The sequence below is a fragment of the Microtus oregoni genome, unplaced genomic scaffold (genome assembly GCF_018167655.1).
Source record: "Microtus oregoni isolate MIOR12 unplaced genomic scaffold, Mior012 000037F_ref0000500, whole genome shotgun sequence".
In the NCBI taxonomy this organism is placed as follows: Eukaryota; Metazoa; Chordata; class Mammalia; order Rodentia; family Cricetidae; genus Microtus; species Microtus oregoni.
In genome coordinates this window covers 9,939,877-9,963,382 of record NW_024543096.1, presented here as the reverse complement: position 1 = coordinate 9,963,382, position 23,506 = coordinate 9,939,877, and positions in this window count along the sequence as shown.

Below are 23,506 nucleotides of genomic sequence, written 5' to 3'. Positions count from 1 at the left end.
ACCTATACCTGGTTAGAGTGTCTAAAATAAGGGAACAATGAACTTTCACAAAGAGACAAGGGTTGGGAAGAAGGCTATGGTATGTTGCCATACAGATATATTGCCATTATAACGGTGGACCCACAGCACAAGACTGAAACACTCTAACTTTCCACCATGGATAGAGGAGGTGTCCATGAAGCCTACCTGAGGAGGTCTGTTAACAGGTACTAAATGAGGGTGTGTCATTTTCTCTGATGGTGTAGCCTTTGGGATGAGAGTGGATGAGGAGAAAGGGTTCAGAGGAAAAGAAAGGGGAATATCAGAAGGTAATGGGGTGACTATGACCACAATGCATGGAACTGTCAAAACTGAAGAACAAATAATGAATGTAGTCAATTACTCTTGAAAGCCCCTTGCATCATCCTTGAAGTCCAGCCTACACAAATGCCAGGGCTAAACAAATCGAACAGGTTTTACTTCTTGCCCCAAAATTGTGGGGACAGATAATTTTTTCTCCACTTGATTTTTAGATAAATTATATCAATCATTTAAGCTTTAGATTCAAACTCACCCACAACAAGATAGGGGGAAGTGTTATAGGATGAAACTGGCCACCTTCAAGATGGGATCAGAGCCTTTGCAAAGCCCCAGTAGCACTGTGATTCTGACATCAAGCTTCCAGAACAGTAAGAGGAATTTCTGTTTAAGCTATCCAGTCTGTTGTTACAGCAGTCAGTACTGGCTAATAATGCACTTCCTCTTCTCAGCAGTTGGTCCTTTAACTCTCCTTATCTTCCTCAGCCTTCCATACATTACTCACGCTTGATTTACATACCTTCAGTGTGCATTTAATGCATCTCTTCTGTAAGACATTGGATGGTAATTGGACATGACTAATTTTTGATAGAGCAGTTAGTCATATTTGTCAGCCACATACCAAGCAGGCTTGGAGGATGGGCACGTGAAAGCAGCTCAGAACCCAGAGAAAGGTGGTGAGAGAAGCCTGCCTGGCAGATCTCTCCTGGGAGGAAACAAGTGGATGCTTAGAATGAGTTTGGACTTGGTCATATCAAGGGTAGCAGAAGGTCGAACATCGTGTTCTGGAAGGACACTGCCAAAGGATAGTAAGAAAATAAAGATAGGTGGGTATTAAAGGCAGCTTTCTCAGCTTTGCCTAAGGCTGTTCCTGTTTCTAAGTCTAACATGGGTGAGAACTGGTTAGTGTTATTGATCTTACAACAGAGGGACAAACAGCTGTACACACCGACTCCACATGCCCTTCCCCTGTTAGCCCATGCAGAGGACACAAGAAGAAAATTCACTCCCAGAAACGAGAATGGGCTGATTACATATTCTTATTCACACCCAGATAAAAATGTTAAGAATATTTACACACAAAGGCAGGGAATCACAGTTAATGTAAAATGATTGTTTTGTGATCTTCTGGAGGAAAACAGGGAACCACATAATTTGTGCTTTGGCAAAATGGGAAATCTTTTAAGTTAAAGACGTTAGACACTAGGATTTGGGGTAACTTTCAACGGGCCTGAGCACTCCTCTTGTGAGTCTATCCTTTACCTTTTTTTCTTTCTTTTTATTTTTTTTTGAAATTTCAATTTCTTCCATCTTAACTGTCAAAATAGAGAGGATGCTCTGCCTAGTAATGAGTCTAAATGAGGCGAGGGCTGTGAAAGGAATGTGGCAGCGAAACCACAGAGCCTCGGTGCTGATGCTGCTGGGTTTCAAATGTGAACAATAGGCAACGATATGCATTCTAAATGACGGAAACAGCCAGACATTCAGTCAATAGCTTTCTTTGACACTTATTGTGTGCGGAGCGCCATGCCTGGCTGCTGTCTGAGAAATAAAAGAAACACAAGACAGCCCTTATCTTCCGGCTCAGAGGGCTGCAGATCTCAATACATCAAGACGCTTTGGAAAGTCTGAGCCATGAGGACAGGGAAGGGCCATTTGCCAGCTTCCGTGACAACCGTTCAGGACTGAAACTGTATCTGTTACAAACAAATGCTATATTATGCTGCCCTGAATTTCAAGAGAACAATTAATTTTAGAAAAGTGATGTTGCCATTTTTCCTAGGAAAGTCACAGTTTTGTCCATTCACTGCAATAGCTCTATCAAGAAAAAATATAGTCCATTAAAAACAGCCCCTTGATGGCTTTAAAACGCCCAAGTCAAAGCAGCATGAGCTGTTCTTTATGTGACCACATGACTACAAAAAATGAGGCTTGGAGCCTGGTGCTGGTAGAACTGTCTCTACTAACAACAGGGATTGGATTAACCATAACCTTCAACTACCCTAGGGAAAGAAGGCCAAAAGAGTTCTCTGTTTAAAGATGAGAAAAAAATTAACCCAGTTTGATAATTTCATGCTGACTTCAAATAAAGCTCACTGAAAATTTCAGCCCCAACTAAAAATGTGGTTGATTGGCTACAGAAACGTTTCCAGGCTGACATGAGAATCGATATCATACTAATCAGAGCAGGCTGTGAGGTAGACACACAGAACAAGCATGACTCACAGGGCAGAATTATAAACAACTTCATTTTTATTTCACACTGTCTCTTCAAATTTATTCTCTTGGATTAGTACTGCCATTGCCTCCAGTTGAACATTTGAACAGCCCCATTACTTTTTCTGGGCACTCTTAGGTAATAAAAAAGTCCTAGAGTTACTTTAAATCACAAAACATTTTATTTCAGTCATAAATCAAAAGTTCAAACCTGAATTATAGCTGAAGCTTCTCCCTTCCTACCACAGAGGCCTGGAGTAGGAGGGAGAACCTCCAGTTGTGTTTGACGTTTCTAAGTTTCCAGTAAGGTCTTAAGTAGGGAAGCAGAAGGAAACACGGGCAGTTCTTGAGAGATGGTATGTGACAATAGTCTTCTGAGCTGTGCTGGTCTCCCTGGATCTGCTGAATGTCAGGTGAGGTCTTTCGTGGGTCATTCTGAGCTCATCTGCACACACAGTCAGCCATATATACAAATACAAAAATTTATCGTCCCCAGACATGCAGCAATCCCTCCAGGTTAGTCCACTCTTCCAAGCCTGCTCTTTGTTCTGCCTTCTAAGACTTAGTCACAGACACAGGCCAGGTCTATGAGGGCAGGGCCCACATCTGTAACCCCCTCCCCCAAAGAGGAACCCATCCATTTACTACATCGATTTACTCATTCTCCAAAGACTTGTTGAGCATCCATTAGGTACCAAGCACTTTAAAAACTCTTCTGCTGAAATATGCATGAGCAATCCGTCCGGCTTAAAGTGGATCTTTCCCAAGGGTTATGTGCATTTTAAAATAATTATTTTTATGCCGTATGAATAAACCACACCATCCTAATTACAGAGATGATGTTATTCAGTAAATCAAGTCACAAAAGTTTGGATGGGTGGTATTCTTGGGGTTGTGATATATTTTGAAGAGTGAGACCAAAGGGCCTCGAACCTCCCTTTTACAAGAAGAGCATGCAATTTATTTATATTACATGGTTATTTGAGAAAATTGGGTGGGTATCAATTGGATTACAGTGAATTAAGCAGCTAAACCCATCCAAGTCATTCCTTGAGTGTTTTTTATATAATGAATACTTAAATTTCGGTATTAGCATTAGTTTAAAAAAATAGTTTAAAAATTATATATTTGTGCTAGAGAAGACCCCAGATATTATCAGAGTTTCTATATACATTCCTTGCCTCTACATGTGTTTGGGAAGTTACTTCCATCTTCAAATGACCTTTTCTAAGTAAGACAGCTCTGAGCACATCTTCAGAAAGCTCATCAGTCTCGCCTCTGACTCTGTCAGCAACCTTTTAGACCAGTTACCTCACAATCTCAGCTTCCAAGGTTTATAAAGGCTAAATTATCATATGGCATGTTATTTTCTGTGAGAGAAATGCAATCTGGTCAATCTTGAATAGTTTGGTTCAGGAAGGAAAGAAATGATGAGAGGCTAATCAAAGCCCTGCCCCTCCTAATTTTCCAGGAATCCCTATGCAAAGGATTTAAAAATCTGAAAGAGGTTCACGATATTCCATCTGAATACTTGGAAAGAGCATCAGCTAGCTCAGAGACTGTGTTGGGCTTGCTGCTGTGGTGTTTGAGGAAGAATCCGGAAACCTCTGTACTCAGAGGATACTGAGGACGGGAGAAAGAGGAGGAGAGGGTAAGATGGAAGGAAGGATAAAAGGAGGAAGAAACTGGGCAGACTATGGAGGGCAGGGGTCATTTGCTCCCCTGAATGTGCATCTCAATTGCCTAGGGCGCTGTCAGCAGATGTCATAATACAAGAACAAAAACTGGAATCTACATTTTGAGAATCATACCCCACTATCAATTAATCTTTCCTTCTCTCATTCTTTCTCTTTTTGTTCTTTCTCCTATGTGTGTGTGTGTATGTGCATGTACATGAAAGATTGTGAAACAACTTACAGGAGTAGGTTCTTTTTTCCATCATGTGGGTCCTGGAACTCATATGATCAAGCTGGGAAGCAAGCACCTTTACCGAATGAGCCATCTTGCCAATCCAAAATCAGGGTTGCTTTGACGTTCACCAGGCTTTAGCTAATGTGAGGATGACTTTAGTACTTTACAGAAGACTCGAGGTCTGAGTTTAGGATGGGAAGGCACTAAAATAGGAATTTTCAGGAAATGGCAGGCTGATCTAACTTAAGTTTGTGCTCAATCTTCCTGACCACTGCTGTGTTGAGTATAAGTTGGAGGAAAACAGGGGCAAGAGACAGATTTGGGATGTGTTTGCAATTATAGACAGAGATGATTTGATCCAGTACAGACGTGGCAGTAGTGTGAAAGTTGTTCAATTCCAAGCATACTTGAAGAGAGAACTGACAAGACTTGATGATGCACCTAGATACGCAAGAGTAAAACAAAGCAAGATTACAGAGATGATTAGACCATACATACTCTTTCCTCTGATGATTTCTGGAAGTTCCTGCCATCCGTGCAGTCGCTCACTTCTCCCCACTATGACTCTTCCTCTTTCTCTATCCACCTTCCATACCTGCTTCTCAATGTTATCCTTCTGAAAATGTCTAAGGAGACAGAGTCTTCATATTGTGTTTGTCTTTGTGAGTCTGTGTAATGATGCGGCGAGCAGGCCTGCTTTTTTGTCCAGCCCGGCTCCCGCATGGCTAGCTTTACATCCGAAATAACAACACACAACTTGTATTCATTTAAACACTGCCTGGCCCATTGGCTCTAGCCTCTTACTGGTTAACTCTCACATCTTGATTAACTCATTTCTATTAATGTGTGTAGCACCACGAGGTGGTGGCTTACCAGGAAAATTCTAACCTACAGCCATCTTGGGCCGGAGCTTCATAGCGTCTGCCATGGGAGGAGAGGAGGGAGTAAAAACTGGTATTAGTATGCAAAAAGAAAAATGATAGTTTGTTTTCATTTAAAAAATAAATGTTTCAATAAAAATAATATTTATATCAAAAAATTTATTATGCAAAACCACTCAATTCCTAGGAAAGCAATGTTTTATTATTATGAAATAAGAATATTGATCTAGAAAGTAGCAAAGGTCAGTACAGTGAGCTCAGAATAGACAAAAGATCAAAAACATCTTCCACAATAGCTGTTTTAGGATTCTATTGTGAATCCAAGACTCAATAAATAATTAGAACAAAATAAAAATTATATAACCATGCATAGTGGCCATACCTAGTGCCATGTCTAGCAATCAAGCAGATGACCACAAGTTCAAAGTCAGCCTGGGCTACATAGTAAGACACTGGGAAGAGAGTAAAGGAAGAAAGGAAAAGAAAAAGAAGGAAGGAACAATTATTGGTCCAAACCAAATCACACAGGGTGTAAGTTTACTGTTGTATACCAATAAGATACTATTTTCCAGCTCTTCAGCAAGAGAGTGCCAAGTAACTAGCAGTAGAGAATACAATCGGGACAAGTGTGTTGGTGATAAATGCAGTCAGAGGAAGAAAATCAGAATCATATTCTTCTGTAATTTTATCTTTAACTTGAGACTTGTATTCTCAGATGGTATAGTTAGAGGCTACTACACAGCCCTTGATTCAAATAAATCTATACTTCAGCTTCTAGAATTCCTCAGCTTGGTACAGACAAGAGAGAAATAAATTACTAGAGTTTAAAGCCCTGATGGCAAAGTTTCTCCAAAATGAAGGGTAAGCTCATTGAATTATAGATTTCTAATGTGTTCCATGGTCACTGGAGATTTCAGAATTCAATTCCCATGGTCTATACCAACAAGAGCAAACCTAGCACAGTCACTGAGGAAGCAGACACTGGGGACAAAATGTGGGGAGAGCCAGTTATGCTCAACTTCTGTTCTCCTCAGAGGTTAGGTTTCAAGTACTTTTAGGTCTGGCTTCATTTCTTAGACTCTGGGTGTTCTGCATTTTCTCTTAGGCACTTCATCATTTCTCCCATCCACCCTGAAGATTGTGGGTTACTCAGCCACTCAACAATCATGGACACATCACAGGGTCTGGCTCAGAGTAATTCGACTTTGTCTCAGCTGCAACAGAACTAATGAAACATTTAGGTTGATACACCACTCCAAATGAACAGAATCAACTGTGAGAATTCTAAATGGAGAAATGAAAATACCTGTTCCTCTCTTTTCGTGTTCCTACGCAAATCGTTTTCTAGCTTTGAGAGATCGCCCGTGCTAAATGCCAGGAAACAAGGCTCTCGCTTGTTCAATAATAAATCCTTGGTATATTATAGTATGGGTACTGTCTTGGTTAGGATTTTTATAGCTGTGACAAAACACCATGACCAAAACAACTTGGGGAGGAAATAGTTTATTCAGCTTACGCTTCCACAGCACTGTTCATCATCGAAGGCAGCCAGAGGCAGGAGCTGATTCAGAGGCCATGGCAGAGTGCTGCTTAGTGGCTTCATCCTCGAGGCTTGTTCAGCCTGTTTTCTTACAGGACCACCAGCCCAGAGATGACACCACCCACAATGGGCTGGGCTGTTCCTCATCAACCACTAATTAAGAAAATGCCCTACAGCTGGACCTTATGGGGGTATTTTCTTAATTAGTGTTTTTTCCTCTCAGATAATTTTAGCTTGTATTAACTTGGCATATAACTATCCAGCACAAGTTGCAGTCATGAGAAGATGAATATATAATATTTATTGTAACCACATCTAAAACCTAAAGTCAGTGTAGAGTCATGGAAAGACATGAAGTTGCAGTGAGAGACTAAACGGAGAGCAGGCACGACCACATTATGTCCCTGTCGTTGCAGGAAAAGTGTGTTTGCTTTAAGCCTGTTTAAGGGGATTTGATTTGTTGAGATAAGCAAAATATTTTGTAAAAAATTGGGTGTTGTGTTTTTTGCGTTACTACTAAATGTAAGAAGATCTCTATTTAACTTAGTGCATTTTCCTGAAGTCAACCACAAACAAATGTGTCTATAAAATACATTATACTTAGTCCATATTTAATTGCAAAGACGTGCAAATGCAATCCTTCACCACGAAAAGAGACTCAGTATGTAGTTAGGTTTCCAGTTACTCCTCGCAAACATGGCTACATGTCTCCAGAGCAAGCAAACCATGTTTGTCAGTGAGACACCAGGGAAAGGAAAATCAAAGGTTTTCTCTTTTTTGTTTTGTTCATTTTCTTTTTTTTTTAAATGATGTTTTTTTTTTAATTTATTTATTTATTAAGGATTTCTGCCTCGTCCCCACAACCGCTTCCCATTTCCCTCCCCCTCCCCCGATCAAGTCCCCCTCCCTCATCTGCTCGAAGAGCAGGTACTGGGATTGAACCGAAGGTTTCATGCATGCTAGGTGAGTGTTCTATTATTATAGATTTTATTTAATCCATAAAATAGAAGTATTTAGAGGCATTTGAGTGCATTAACAGAAATAGAATAGAATTAGCAAAGAAACAAATTCTGGGGCATTCATCTAAACTCTGTGAGTGTGGAGTTTTCCTTTCTTTTTATTTCCCCAGTTTATTTCCTACTGATTTTGTTACCCTTATAGGACCATATTCTACATAAGACCATTCTCAGCAAAAGGAAACCATGTAAATTATACACGTAAATGTACTTATACAATTAAAACCACACAGACATTCTAAGTCCAAGATCATAAGCAAAGAAGCATTCATTTCTAATTAGGGAGCAATTGCATACCAGTTTTAAGTCTCTTAGTACCAGGTAGTAAAAGGCTTCTTAGTGTCTACTGTGTACCTTTATGTATCTCACATAATTATTTTAATGCATATTGATCTGCATATACTAAACATAAATATAAAAGCTTCCTAAAATTGATTCATCTTTTCCCCCAAATTGTTTTTCTTTATAATACGTCTGCATACTTACAACCATTATATTAATGTAATCAAGTCCAGGAACTAACATCATTTCATCCTGTTTGCTATTATGTGAACATCAGGATCCACAGCTGCCTTCCATTAATGCTATCAGGCTGGACTTTCATTTGCAAAATGAGACTCATTGATTGAGTCGAAGGACATCGGTTCTATCCTTTAATGAGTCTGAGCTTCTTTCAAAGGCCGTCCATAATGGTTACTACATTAGAACTTCAAGCATGCACAGCCCTGAGATGTGTTTTCAAAGCAGCATTTTCATCAGCATCACAGGGTTGTGAGAGAGCAGGACTGATTGGGAGCCTACCTCTCAGAAGACCCCCTGACTGTGGGTCGCAATGCACTGCTACTCATAGGGTTACAGCCGTAAAAGACACAATTTAAATTTAAACTTCGAATTAGTATCAATTTCTGTTTATTCATAAATACATATCAAATACAATGTAAGAAAAAGTCATTGACTGTTTTTCTGAAATTCAAAATTACTGGGCATTTTTGTACTTTGTAAAAAGATGTACTTATTTTCACTTGGTATATGTGAGTGTTTGCCTGCATGTATGCATGCACACCACATGTGTGCAGGAGCATGTAAAACCAGAAGAGGATGTCAGATCCCCTGGAATTGGCGTTTGAGAGGCAATTGAACTGTCATCTGGGTGCTAGGAACCACACCCAAGTACTCGAGAAGTGCGGCTAACTGCTGAGCCGTGCCTCCTCAGAACACTGTTTTTTCATTTGCTAAATCTGACAACCTTCCTTGGACCAGTTAAAATGACAGCTTCAACATCAGACGGATGAAGGCTTTAGACAAAATAACCTCTAACCAAAGCATCAAAATATTGCATTCATAAAATATTAGAGGTAAAACTCATCTGTTTGTTTTCCCTTTGTATTAAGCAATGTTTCATGGAAATCAGTCCCATTAAAAACCAAGCAACCATAGCTGCTTGCCTAGTGATAGAGACAGGCACAGCGTCCCTGTTATCTTCCAAACATAAAGCAAAAGCCCAGGAATTTTAATAGTCTTGTTTGTTATCTATCACTGCATAACAAATTACCCCAAAACTTAATGGCTTAAAAGAACATTCATTATCCCCTAGTTCCTGGGAGTCAGAAATCCGTGTATACCTTTAATTGGCTGTTATGGCTCAGGAGGCCACAACGCCACAATGAAGGTGTTGACTAGGGCTATAGCCATGGTGGATAGCTTGATCCTTCTAGGAGGAGGCTATGTTGTGTTCTTATTCTCTCTCAGTAATACTCTTGCTATACAATAGTAATCTTGTAAGGTGTAAGGGTTCTGTCACCAGATTTAAATAGTTATCTCTTATTTACTTTGGCAGTTTAGACTGTAACATCTCCTTCTAGGGCCACAGAAGACTTGGATTCTATTATTTTGATCAGCAATTAGAGTCCTGCATTTTGTCCTTGGATTTACATGCTGTAGATTACCTCATAAGGGTTCAGTCCCAAAGTTCTCCAAGCCTTCTACTACCTAAGTAGCTACCAAACAATCTGATTCGAGAATCCAACCCCGACCTCAGATTTTCTTCTTTCTGATTTTTTCCTATAATTAAATAAAACATTCACAAATATATCTATCAAATTCAAAATAAAGTTTGGGAAGATTAAAATGTCAAAGATAATTATTCATCCCATATAACCCAATGATCTCTGTCCATTTAATAAAAGTTTGTGCAGTGTGTGCCATGTACCCAACACTGATGCTGGCTGTAGGGCGCATCAGTGAACATAAAGTAGAGTTTATTTCTTGTATTTAAGAGGCTCATATAAAACATTTAAACAAAGCATGAACATACAAGTATTTGTGACAGCCTTAATAAAAAGGAAAAACAAACAATAGAAGAATAACTTGCCAATACACCATCATACATATTATACAGGCTCAGAAAGATGGCTAGAAAAAAACTTACAGAGTGAAATGTAAGCTACTGTACAACAATGTACATATCTTAGCACACACAGGAATGAAAATACAGCTCTAGAAAAGAAGAAGGGAATAATACTAAGTAAAATTGTAGTATAATGTGATAGCATCATGAGTAGATTGTTTTACTTGTCTACTTTCAATATATCTAAAAATAAGATATATTACATTTTGAGAGGAAAAGAATCTATATAAAGAATTCCTAACGGTAGTTCTTTGGGGCAAATGGCATTAACAAGGACTTTTATATTCTATTTTACACATTTTAGTGTTATTGGACACTTGACATCAGAAACACGTTTAAATAGAGCTACTGTCATAAACAGAAGTATTTGTTTTCTCCTTGTCTATTGCACCTTTTAAAATGTTTTTTGATTGGTTGCTTTTAAAAGAAAAAAAGAGAGAGATTGTTGTGGATAATTTCATCTATTTTTTAAATTTTATTAATTTATTTTACATGCTGAGCACAGTTTCCTCTCCTTCCTGTCCTCCCATTCCCTCCACCACCTTCACTCTGCCCCTCCCCATCCGCTCCTCCTCTGTTTCTGTTCAGAAAGGGACAGGCATCCCATGGATATCAAAAAAGCATATCAGGTTGTGGTTGAACTCAGCTCCTCCCCTTGTGTTAATGTTAGGCAAGGTATGGTGAACAGATGTGATGCATAAGGCTCCTAACAGCCAACCAAAGTGCTAGGGAGGAATGGAGTTACAAAGACTGTGGTCACAGTGCCCAGACGATGGGAAGCTCAAAGTGCAGGTGAGTCTGTCCTTGTCCTGCTGTGTGATATTTGTACTGTGACATTCAATCTAAATGAAAGATTTTAAACTTCTTAATTAAAATATTAATTAAAATTTCCACTTCCTTTTCCTCCCTCCAGCCCCTCCCCATGCCTCTCCTCCCTCCAACTCCTCCCATGCCCCTCCTCTCAAATTGATAGCCACTTTTTCTTGGATTATTGTTACACACACACACAATCATACACATATATAGACAACATGCTGGGTCCATTTTTAGTGTGTGTGTGTGTGTGTGTGTGTGTGTGTGTGTGTGTGTGTGTGTAGTAGGAATGATGGTCTATTGGATAACCAGAAGGCTCCTCCCTGGGACAGACTAATCCTCCTCCAAGTAGTCATTACTTACCTGTAGCTCTTTGTCTAGGGGTGGGAACCCATGAGATTTTATTCATTCCACCTTAGCACATCTATTGATACTGTCATTGTTCAGGTCTTGCTTATGCAGCTATTTCTAAAATGCAGTCACACAGCAGCCTTTCTAGTATTCTGGCTCTTACAATCTTTCCCTCTGACAGTCCCTGGGACCCAGATGCAGGAGATCTATGCTGCAAATGTATCCGTGGGACTAGGTTCGCCATAATCTTCTCTAGATAACTTTGCTATAGAGAGAAACTTTTTTGATAAGGGGCAATGGCTAAGGATAATGAAAGTGTAGTACATGCACACTACAGAATACTATTCAGCTATAAATAAAACTGAAATTATGAAAGCTACAAGTAAGTGGATGGACCTATAAAAGATGATATTGAGTGAGGAAACCCAGGTCCAGAAATGCAAATGCTGCGTGTCCTAGCTCTAGATCTTCAGATGGGAGTATATAACAGGGAGCCAAGAAAGTATAAAGGGGTTATGGGGGGCATTAAGAGGGAAATAGCAGGACAGAGGTATTTTGTAGAGGGAAACAGAAAAATGGAGAAGGGGCTCCTGCTGGGGAAAGGGAGGTCCACATTGTAGGAGAAGGAGGGAGAAGTGAAAAATAACACTAAGGGTGTGATAAAACCTCAAGAAACTACATCACTTTTTATTTAGTTATAATTGTGTATAATATATCAAGGTTATATTACACACACATGCACACACACCATATATAATCAAGATAAAGCTATACATTATTGCACTTGAGCTGACAATGTTCACCACAAGAACTGTAGACTAAAAAAAACCTCAGTACTGATCACAAGAAGCCCCATTTCTAGCAGCTGCTAAGGGTAACCAAATGACTTTCAAAACAATATAGGTTATTATTGTTGCACTAAATGCCTCTGAGGTTGAAGGTAAGCCCCCATTGTTTAAGACACTACACACATAAGTCACATGACTTAGATTTTTTTTTTTTTTTTGCTGGATCTGGTATGAAAGCTTCCTTCCTATGGTCTAGATTCCACAATACCAAATGGTGCTATGCAAGCTGCCAAGGGAGGGAAGCAGTTCATAATGCTACCCTAGCTGTGGTTCCTGTGGACCTCAACAATGACCAGCATAGCTAGATAGCGAACAGGTGAACTAGTGGCACTCACGTTTTGGAGGTAGCCCACAGCTAGGTAGGTATATAGCCGCAAGCATAGAGAGGAGAAATAGGGGCTATTAAGGCCACGAATCTTAAAAGAGAATCTACTATTGTACTTTGCTAGGCTGACCATAATTCCACTGTATGCTAAACTTTATCCTATATTCACAAATAAGGATAACTATTACCTCTCATCAAAGTGAAATGAAACTGTTAAGACAAGATCACTGAGATTGAGTCCAAGTACAACCAATCCTATTTTTCCCTCCAGTAACCTCCTGCTGAGGCCTGTACTTTACTGCCTTTATATTTGAAGAAGCAACTTTAACTAGCAAAGGGAAGCGTAGTAATAGTAATTGATGGATCGAATTAAAAGGGTCTATATAACACAGCACTCACCTTTCCTAATTATAAATGATACATTGAAGCAGACAAAGCAATAACCAGAGTTTGATTTGTTTTCCCCATTGTGTGACTAAGGGATCCTCTCTTCGTATCAAGCGGCATTCTAGCCTCTGAGATTGTGAGACTGGACAGAGGAAATGTGCTCCAAACTTCTGACCACAAGATACCCTTTTACTCCCAGTCCCCTCTGAACCCCAGGTTCAAGTTTCTATGTTATTGACTTACAAAATTTCCCAGAATAAATAACAGTCATGACCCCTTCTACTAAATGTAAAGCCCAATGAGATTTAAATGAACACAAAGTATAAAAGCGAAGCTTGAGAGTATGCAGTTTCCTGGACCATGATTCTTCTCGGTGACAACCTGACCTCTACCAGGACTTCGACGGCATTAAAAGTCATTATTGTCGTACCGTTTCTTTGTCTCCAGAGGTCTGAGGGCCACAGGAGGAAATCATAAGATGCGATAGTCCTGGAGCTGGAGAGATGGCTTAGCAGTTAAGAGCGCTGGCTTCTCTTACAGAGGACTTGGGTTCGGTCCCCAACGTCCACATAATCATCTAAAACTGCTATTCCAGGAGATCCTATGCCCTTAACTGGCCTCCGTGAGCATTGCATGAAATAGTGCATAGACCCACATTCAGGCAAAACACTCATACATACAAAATAAAGACGGACAGAAGATGTAATGATCTCCACAGAGGGAAGCTGGAAAGCTACAGGCAGATTGGAAGCTTTGTTTTCCTTTATAATGTGGAAGGTAAGATGGAGCCCTTACTCATGCTGACATTATTGTTTTCATTATCGTGTTTTAAGTAGAGTTGAAATAGGAAACTGGAAGCCCGGAGCAGAGCTTATATGTGAGTTTATAATCAATAACAGTGAAAAGTTCCCCACATATAGTATACTCTCTTATTATGATAACACTCTTCAAACCTTTCTGTGATACATTTGTAACCAAAGTAATAATTATAACTGCCATTGTCTTGATTGAGGTCTCTCAAGAAGCAGTTCCTGAAAAAAAAAAACATTACAGGGAAAATAGTTTACTTATAAGACATAGAAAATATATAAGGACTTTAGGGCCAATATTTTAAAAGATAGAAAAAATATCCTGTATAGACTGGAAGCCAGAAAAACAAAAAACAAGCATACAGTTCTAATACATCTGTCACGATGGGCATCTGAAACTTCAATTTGCAAAGAAACTCTGGACATATTTCGGAACTATCCCCTTCGAACAACAAAAGGGCTGGGGGATTTGCACACTATTCCAAATGGCTTATTGTGAAGAACTTTTCCCAACTACAATTAATTCCAGCCTGTTGCTTGAAAGGGCAGAAAGACTTGACTCTATTCTAGAAAATTCCAAACAACAGAGCTAGAAGCAGATACTGTCTGCTGGAATTCAGATGGCATATGTGAATTTAAAAAGCGTTTAAAATGTATCACTAACTAAGCATGTATATTTTATCATTTTTCATATGATCCACTTAATAATTATGCTGTGATCACACTGGATAAGTACTCTTATTTCCTTTATTCTGGTATAATCTACACAATTGCCTGTAGATAAATTAATCTCAAACTAATGTCTTGTTAGTTTCTGTTTTTCCTCCAAAAAACAAGGATTTCACAAAAACTAGCTAATATGGATTTCTGACATGTGATACAATGACAGGCAGTGGGGTATAGGAATAGGGTATTACCCCAATGGCTAATATGTCCTGCATTCAGTCATTTGCCAGCTGTGTGCTCTAAGCAAGTTACAGAAATCTCCTCATTGAAAAGCGTCGGTATTCTCTCCTCCTAACTCACTTGCCATGTTACAGACTTTCTAGCATTATGGCAAAAGTCTATGAGTTAAGAAAACTTACAAAAGAGTACTGTCTTATAATGAATTCCATATAAATGGTAGCTACTTAGTTTTCATCTAACACTTACTGAGTCTATCATCTGTGCTAGGAGCTCTTCTGCACAGCTGTCGGGAGCAATCAGCACATGACAGTCCTCTAAACTTAATATAGTAAATAAGACAAATGGTAACACTGTATGGAGAGAATTTGATTTGAGAGGTAATCGCATCACAGTGCTGCCAGGTCCATAAACAGCACAGGAGAGGGAGCAACCACTTGCTTGGATGAAGCCAGTTAACTGTGTTTGCCCTTGGAGTTGGCATCAGGGAGAGGGGGCACCATAAACAGGGTAAAGTTTGGTAGGTGCCCTGGAAAGAGAGCTAGTGAACTGGCACAGTGACCGGGATGAAAATCAGTGGGAAGAAAAGCTTGGGATACCATATGCAAAGATAATACTGGCTTATATTAAAACTAATAAGTCTGCTCACCAGGTGTCTTTGGTAGAGTTCCTATGCTGCAATGGAACACCGTGACTAAAGAGAAAGTTGGGGAGAAAAGAATTTATTTGGCTAAACTTCCACATTATAGTCCATCACTAAAGGAAGGCAGGACAGGAACTGAAACAGGGCACGAACCTGGAGCTGATGCAGAGGGCATAGAGGGTGCCATTAACTGGCTTGCTCCTCCTGGCGTGTTCATCTTGCATTCTTACAGAACAAGGACTACCAGCCCAGAGATAGCACCACTCACAATGGGCTGGGCCCTTCCCCATCACTCACTAATTAAGAAAATGCCTTATAGCTGGATCTTATGGAGGCATTTTCTCAATTGAGGTTCCTCCTTTTAGATGACTCTAGCTAGTGTCAAGTTGACATAAACTAGCTAAAGCACCATGTGAAGGCTACTGATATTTTCCTATAAATAAAAAATGCAGAAGTAGTTCTTAATTTGATAGAAAATGATAGAATTGTTTCATAGGAAACCTAGTGATAGATGTGAATGACTGGCTGGAATTCAAAAATATCAAAAAATCCACTGTGGACCCAGCCAAATTCAAAAGACAATGGAGAAAACCAAAGCAGTGCATCGGGGGTAAAAGCAACAGGTTCAAAGAAACTGTTCATGTTAGCTAATTGGATATGATGTGTGGGAAAGGAGGGTTTTAAAAGGCACTGTGACATTCATCTCTTGAGACTTGTGTGGGTGGCCACGAGATTATCAGGCAAAGAGTACGAAAGATAATTAGTTCCAGGAGCTAGTTCCAGAACAACCACAACTGCACAGAAAAACCCTGTCTTGGAAAAAAAGATAATTAAGTTAGCTTGGAGGGCGGTGACATTATTTATATAATGAGATGGGAAGTTTGAGGCACATACAGGAAATTACAGCAAGCACATCTAAGATTCAGACTTTGAAGGTATCAGTATATGAGACTATGAGTAAATGAACCCATCTAGAATTTATTCTCTATTTGCCATAAATTTGGTTGAAAATTGGTACATCCATTGCACCAAGACAAACATGAGATGTCTATAATGGAAATGTACATCTATTATGCCAAATACCATCTTTTGCTTTCAGTGTTGTAATGAGTAAGAAACACACATGCAAAGTATTTAGAAATAATACATTATTTATTTGGTTTTATATGCATCATAGTAAACACACATATATACTCATCCTACATATAAAATATATAGCGATGTTATACATCTCATCTGAAGGCATCATCACCCTTTTATAATGTCTCATTGTGCCTACTTTTTATAATGTCAATTACAAGAGCAAACTTACCTGACTTCACCCAAGCAGGTAATCATTCCTTCCTCTATTTATGCTACTAGAAATATTATAATACATAAATATATGTATATATACATTAGATATAGATGTTATATAGTTATACTGCATAATATTTTCTCTCCTATGTTTCCAATGACCACTCCACTTTATGATGCCACCACTGACATAGCAACATGAAAGGTTAGGTTGCAACTTAGGAGCCATAATAATGACAAAGCAGCTCTGAAGTTTTAGTTCTCAACTGATACGGGACACTGATTTCACCGAGTGGGTACTAAGCATTCCTTTCTTCCTTATTCACAAGTATTTAGCCCCAGATTGTACTGTTGATAGAGACTTCCCTAGATAAAGTAAACCTTTCAACTTGTTTACCTACCAAAAAATTCCTCCTCTCTGCGTCTTTCTTTGAACTTTAAAATAAATAAACTAAATATGTTTTGCTTTGTTTTGTTTTGTTTTTGAGACAGGTGTAGTGAGTATTCACTCCACCCATGATAAAAAAGAGGACTGGAAAGATGGTTCAGCAGTTTAGAGCTTGTACTGTTCAGGATCTGAGTTTGGTTCTCACCATCCACATTGGGGGCTCACCATGGCTTGGAACTCCAACTCCAATGGATCTCACCCCCTTCCTCTTTTCTTTTAAGAGGTCACATCTGCAGATAGGAAGCACCCCCTCTATAGGGTCAGATAGCCTAAGGTCATGGGTAGAGTGAATAGCCACTACAACAGGGTTTTTCTACCTGACCTTGGCTGTCCTGGAACTAGCTCTGTAGACCAGGCTAGACTAGAACTCCAGAGATCTGCCTGCAGCTGTCTCCTAAGTGTTGAGATTAAAAGTACATGCCACAGCCCAGTCAAACTGTTTTCTTTATGAAAAAGGCAGCACACCTGTCCAAGGTTTTCTTCTAAGAGTGATGCTATTTTCGGAAGCAAGACGGTCTTCCAATGATATTTCAATCTCTCAAAACATTAGCATTGTTAAGATGGAATCATCAAAGCCTGCTGCTCTTGGTATAAATGATGTTCACTGTTCATAAAAATCAAAGCCAGCTTTACAGGTTGAAGATTTGCATTCAGTGACAGCAAACCCTCAACCTCTAAAGTTGCCTTTGATTTTTATGAACAATCACCATCATTTATAGTCAGCTGTGGCACACGACATAAGTGACGAAAGTGCGTAAGTTCAACAATGAAGACAGGCCATTAAACAATCATGAAAATTTTCCTCTATTTTCCTATTTCTGTAGACAAATTCAAATTACAAAATCAAAACACGACTATATCCATGGCATAAATGACCACTTTAGAGGAAATATATATTAAGTTTATAGTCTAGCTTTCTCATTGAAAGGGAAAATCATCTCATTATTTCACAATATCTTAACAATTTGCTACTCTATTTTTAAACAGAATTTGTCAACAATACTCCAATCAAGTTAATTTTCGTATATTGTAAAGTTTTGAAAACATATCATCAGTTCTCGGCACAACCTTTGTTAAAGCTTTCAAGATAACCCAATTTAGATTGGTTTATTACTAATTTAAATCTTCTTGTTCTTTCTATGTAATGAAACATCCTGGTATCCTTTCGTTTATCCCCTAGAACCACTGCATTAATTTAATCACATCAATGTTTTAAGTAACATAGCAGAACTGTTCATGAGTAAGTCTGAAAATTGGCACACTGGCCAATTTTTCATTAGGAATAAAATATCCTTTGGGGGAAAAGTCACACAAACTAATAATGACTGAAGGCTATTTCCTTAAGACAGGGTCATAACCCAAGTTTAACTGATTCACATGAAAGCATATAGATTAGACAATCCTGACAGATATTCTTAGGTGAATAAAATATTTATATATTTCAATAACTACACTGATGTCCTTCTGTATATGTGTTGCTCTTATTGGTTAATGAATAAAGCTGCTTTGGCCTATGGCAGGGCAGAGTAAAGCCAGGCAGAAAAGAGAGAGTAGGCAGAGATAGGGAAATAATATGTAGTTGCTGAAGGAGAAAGACACCTGCCAGTAGGCCACATCCTTATGGTGATACAAAGATTGATAGGAATGGGTTAATTTAAGATGTAGGAGCTAAGTAGAAATACACCTGAATCATCAGCCAAATAATATTGTAATTAATATAGTTTCTGTGTGATTATTTGGTATGGGCAGGCTGAGAAATGAGCTGTCTCTACTACATCATAAATATTCAAGCCAATGAGAGATCAATGTTTATATTACAATGAACAAAACTGAAATTTTTGGTAACTATAGTACACATACTAGGTACAATGGTCAACAGTAAATATACAGTTGAAAAACTGGACAGATGCAGGCACAATCCTTACTCAGATTGAGCTTGTAGGCTCGAGACATTTAAAGACCAGCTTTGTATTCTGCACTGGCTTTCCATACTCCAGCTGTACACTAAAGGAAATTCCAAAATAGACCTCAAAGTCACATGTATTTGATTTATTTTAATGAAAGTGTGTAGTGTCGTTATCAAAATCAAATGAATGTGAAAGAAACACCTCCCAGGTCTTCATGAAAATAAAGATGCATGCAGGCTTAATTACAACTTTTGCTGGAGTGTCTGGTGACAGTGTATTCATCTAATTCCTGTTGTTTTACTGTATTTCAAATCAGAACACCTATTCTTGCATTTCACTGTTACTTTCACCCACTCAGCCTGATCCTCATGAAGAATGTGCGCTGGAAATTTTGGAATGTGAAACAGACTTAAGGAAAGACAGGATAGAAATGAGCAGAGCATATTCCAAGGCATGAGGAATATTACTTCACTTCTGAGAGAAGTTGAATTAGGCAGTTGAGCCGCTATTTAGAAGTGTCAAACATTTCCCTGGACGGCAAGAACTTTGAGCCCTCATATGAAGAAATCATTCCACATAGATCTTTATTGATATTTTTCCAGATCTATCCCAGGCACTTCATGAAGTAGCATCATTCTCCTTATCCTACAGGTGGGGAATCTTAGGCTGAGAGGTGAAGTCATATATTCAAAGTCTCACAGCTAGTAAGTAAATTCTAGTTAAACTCAGACCAATCAGTCTATAGTGCAAATGTTAACTCACGTTTTTAACTATGAAGGATGGCAACAAGAGATGTAGGGGAAATGTGTGAGTAATGATTGTTGTGGAGATGCAACAGCAATTGATCATGGTAAAACTAATTATGGCAGAATAGAGAAATCTGACCCGTATCCATGTCTGCCATAATTTACACCCCTAAATAGATCCCTGGGTTTCCTTCCTTTAGTCTGTCATTTCAACAGTTAGTCTCTTCTCATATTTAGTTGTTGTAGGGGGCTTCTTGTTCGTTTCCTGCCTGCCAAGACTACCAAAATAACCACACAGAAACTGCATTCATTAAATCACTGCTTGGCCAATTACTTAAGCATATTGCTAGATAGCTCTTACATCTAGATTAACCCATATCCATTATTTTATATTTTACCATGAGGCTCGTGGCCTACAGGCAAGGTTTCAACATGTCTCTGTCTGGCAGCAGTTCCATGACTTCTCTCTGACTCTGCCCTCTTTCTAAACCCAGCATTCAGCCTAGCTCAAGACAGTTTCTTTATTAACCAATGGTATTCACAGCATACAGAGGGGAATCCCACATCATTTAGTGGTCAAAAGCAATCTCATTATCAAAAATTCACTGGTGGCCACTCCAGAAATGTTCACATTTGACTACACACTGGAATTCAAAACTTATGACTCTCTTTGTAAAGTAGACTTCAGTGTAATTTAGTATAAGCAAGATAATTCAAATTATTTCAGTCAATAGTTTCTATGCCTACTTTGCAGCCTTTTCATCAGACTTCTGTCAAGAAGTGATGTTGATATTTTTTTCCTATCAAGAACAGAAGACTGTAGTGCTGGTGCTAGGGTCAAAAAAGAAAGGCTAATTGAACTTCATCATAGGCCAAGAGCATCCACAGGGAGAGAAACAGCTAAGAACTCCTACAAGGAACAATTCAAGTTAAACCAAGGACAAGCACATAAGACCATTATTCAATTTGAGTAAAAGTTGGCAATTTTTGCAAAGTAGGATGAATGTTGAACAATGTGCCAATCAAGTCCTAACAATAACATCAGTTCAAATAGTTTCCTGATGGTGGAAAAGACGGATAGTGCAACCCAGGGAAATCCTGGCAAAAACGGGGCTAGGCAAACTAAATGACTAGGTTGCCTCCGGCAGCAGGGATTGGTTTAAATGGAAATAACCATGTGGGCCAAACTTTTTCAAGATTGGCCAAAGCAATTTTAGGGTGTTTCATGTATTACATGTTTCCAGTGGTGAACTTAGTGTCAGGAAGCTAGACCATCAAATCCAGTCTTTAAGCAAACAAATTTCTAAAGGCAACAGGTTTCAACAAGCCCAAATCTGATCAGATCTAATCCCACTACCTTAAAAGAGCTCTCATAGCATAGGGCAAGTTCTGAGATGTCAATACAGCACAAATACAAAGCTGGAGAATATGATGACCATCTAGAGAGGTTCCAAACAATTACTTCTGGCAATTTCTAGGATGATGCAAGTGATTACGTAGAAGTGACTATATGAGTGTATATATTAATATACATGTGAACACGCTCTTTCGTATATGAATGAGTAGTTGTTTGATAAGTACCAAATACAGTACTACAAAGGATATACACACTGATTTAATAGTTCCAAACATGTCCACTTTGGAAATGATGCCAGTTTGAGTTACCGTGGTTGGGATTAGTGCTGGCATTTAGCAAGTATGGAACAGAGAACCCAAGGAGTCATAGAAAACAAATATTAGTGAACTCAAGATCTTAATGGTATCCCCCTTTGACATACAAAGGGGGATAAAGTTAAATTTTACTTGACATTGACAATGCTGAGATTGTCATTTCCATTTTTAAGATGGCAAAACCAAAGTTTAGAGACATTAAGCAAAGCCCCCCAACTTACATGCACACCAGTGAACGTGGCAGGACAATGATATTTTAAAGAATGAAGCATTGGGATCATGTCCACAATGTTAAATGTGAGGTGAGCATTTCCCTGATGATCATAAAGGGAAGAAATCTGAGAGAATATTTCATGTTTCAAATATTTCTAGGATAATAGTATTAAAGACATTCTTTAAGGCCTAATTGAATTAACTCAAACCAAGGACATAATATCACGGTTCTCAAACATCTCTCTTCTGGTCTCTTCTGATCTTCTCTGACATTCTTTGGATGCATTTTAAGTTGGCAGAGTTAAACCATAGTGAAATCTGACACTACAGTCTTCTATTTGAAACTGAAATTATCTAACTGGAACCTGTGAGACAAAGTTCACTTAGACTTTGTCAACATTTCCCCCTGGATTTTCCTCATACTTTGTTACAAAGATTAAAGCTGGACCACAATCATAAATATCTAGCAGTAAATGACTCATTTACTCAGCTCAGCTGGGAGAATTCTCCTGCCCACAACTGAATGGAACAAATGCATGTTTCTTATCTTTAAAATGGGGTTCGAACACTTCAAACAAGGGTGCTAAAACGTGTTCTTCTAATTAACAACATGAATGTAAGTCTAATTTAGCACCTTTGTTAGCTTTCTAAATCCTGCTGTTTATTTTTCCCTAATAAAACATTAGTCTAGAAACAATAGATTAACATGGTCAGAATCAATGTACACACTATTTATTAGGGACTGGTTAAAATAGTCCTGTTTCTTACTTAAGTATAGAATTGGGGGTGGGGGAAGAAAGTATAAGTAGACATGAGCTAATATGACCACTTACTGTTATAATGGCTGAATTGATAAATGCAGCTTTCATCAGTAGGAGAGTGTGCTTGCTAATATTGTACCAAGTCAGACAAACTAACTCACCCAGTACTGGAACATACAGGAATGATCTCCACATCAATCAGTGATGATGGCAGCATCCACTAGGAAGATGGGAGTATGTACTTCTATAGGTAGTTGCCTCTCGAAGAAAAAAGGAAGAGTTATATTTAAGAGCACCAATTTCATTTTAGCCAAACTGATCCATCAGTTAAGGACTGAGATCTCCTGGTAACAGGAGACCAAAGAGGGAGAGAAATTAGAAATGTTGTATCTGCTTTCTCTACATAGAAGGAATCCTAAGATCAGTGATGTGTGAGCTCCCAACAATATTAATTTTAAGGAAAATCTAACAAGCCAACACTCCTTAAACTGTTTCACAAAATGGAAAGGAAAGGAACACTGCCAAACTCATAGCACAACATTTGTATTACCATGATTCAAAAAGCTATTAAACACACACACACACACATTCACACACACAAGAAAACCATACCAGTTTCCCTGAATATATCTTAAGAAAATACTTACAAATTGAACTCAAGATCACATTAAGAATATTATATATCATGATCAAGTTGAGGATATAAGTTTTGTTCAATATATGCAAATAAATGTTATACACTATATTAATAAACTTAAAGATGGAAACCATACGACCATCCAAATAGATATAGGAAACACATTTGGCAAAATTCAATATATCTTCATGATATAAGTCCCAGAAAAACTATAACTAGACAAATCATATTCAATATAATAAATGCTGTGTAAAACAAACATGCAGACCACTGAATGGGAAGAAACAGAACATTAATTCTGAAATATGGGAAATGTAATTGTGTTCCCCCTCTTCACTAGTATTCAATATAGATAGTGTTTGAAGTCTCAACTAGACTAATAGTACAAGAAAGGGATATAAAAGGGATAATATTTAGGGGAAAAAGAAGTTAAGTAATTCTTATTTATAGACATGATTCTGTACTTAAAACTACAGAGT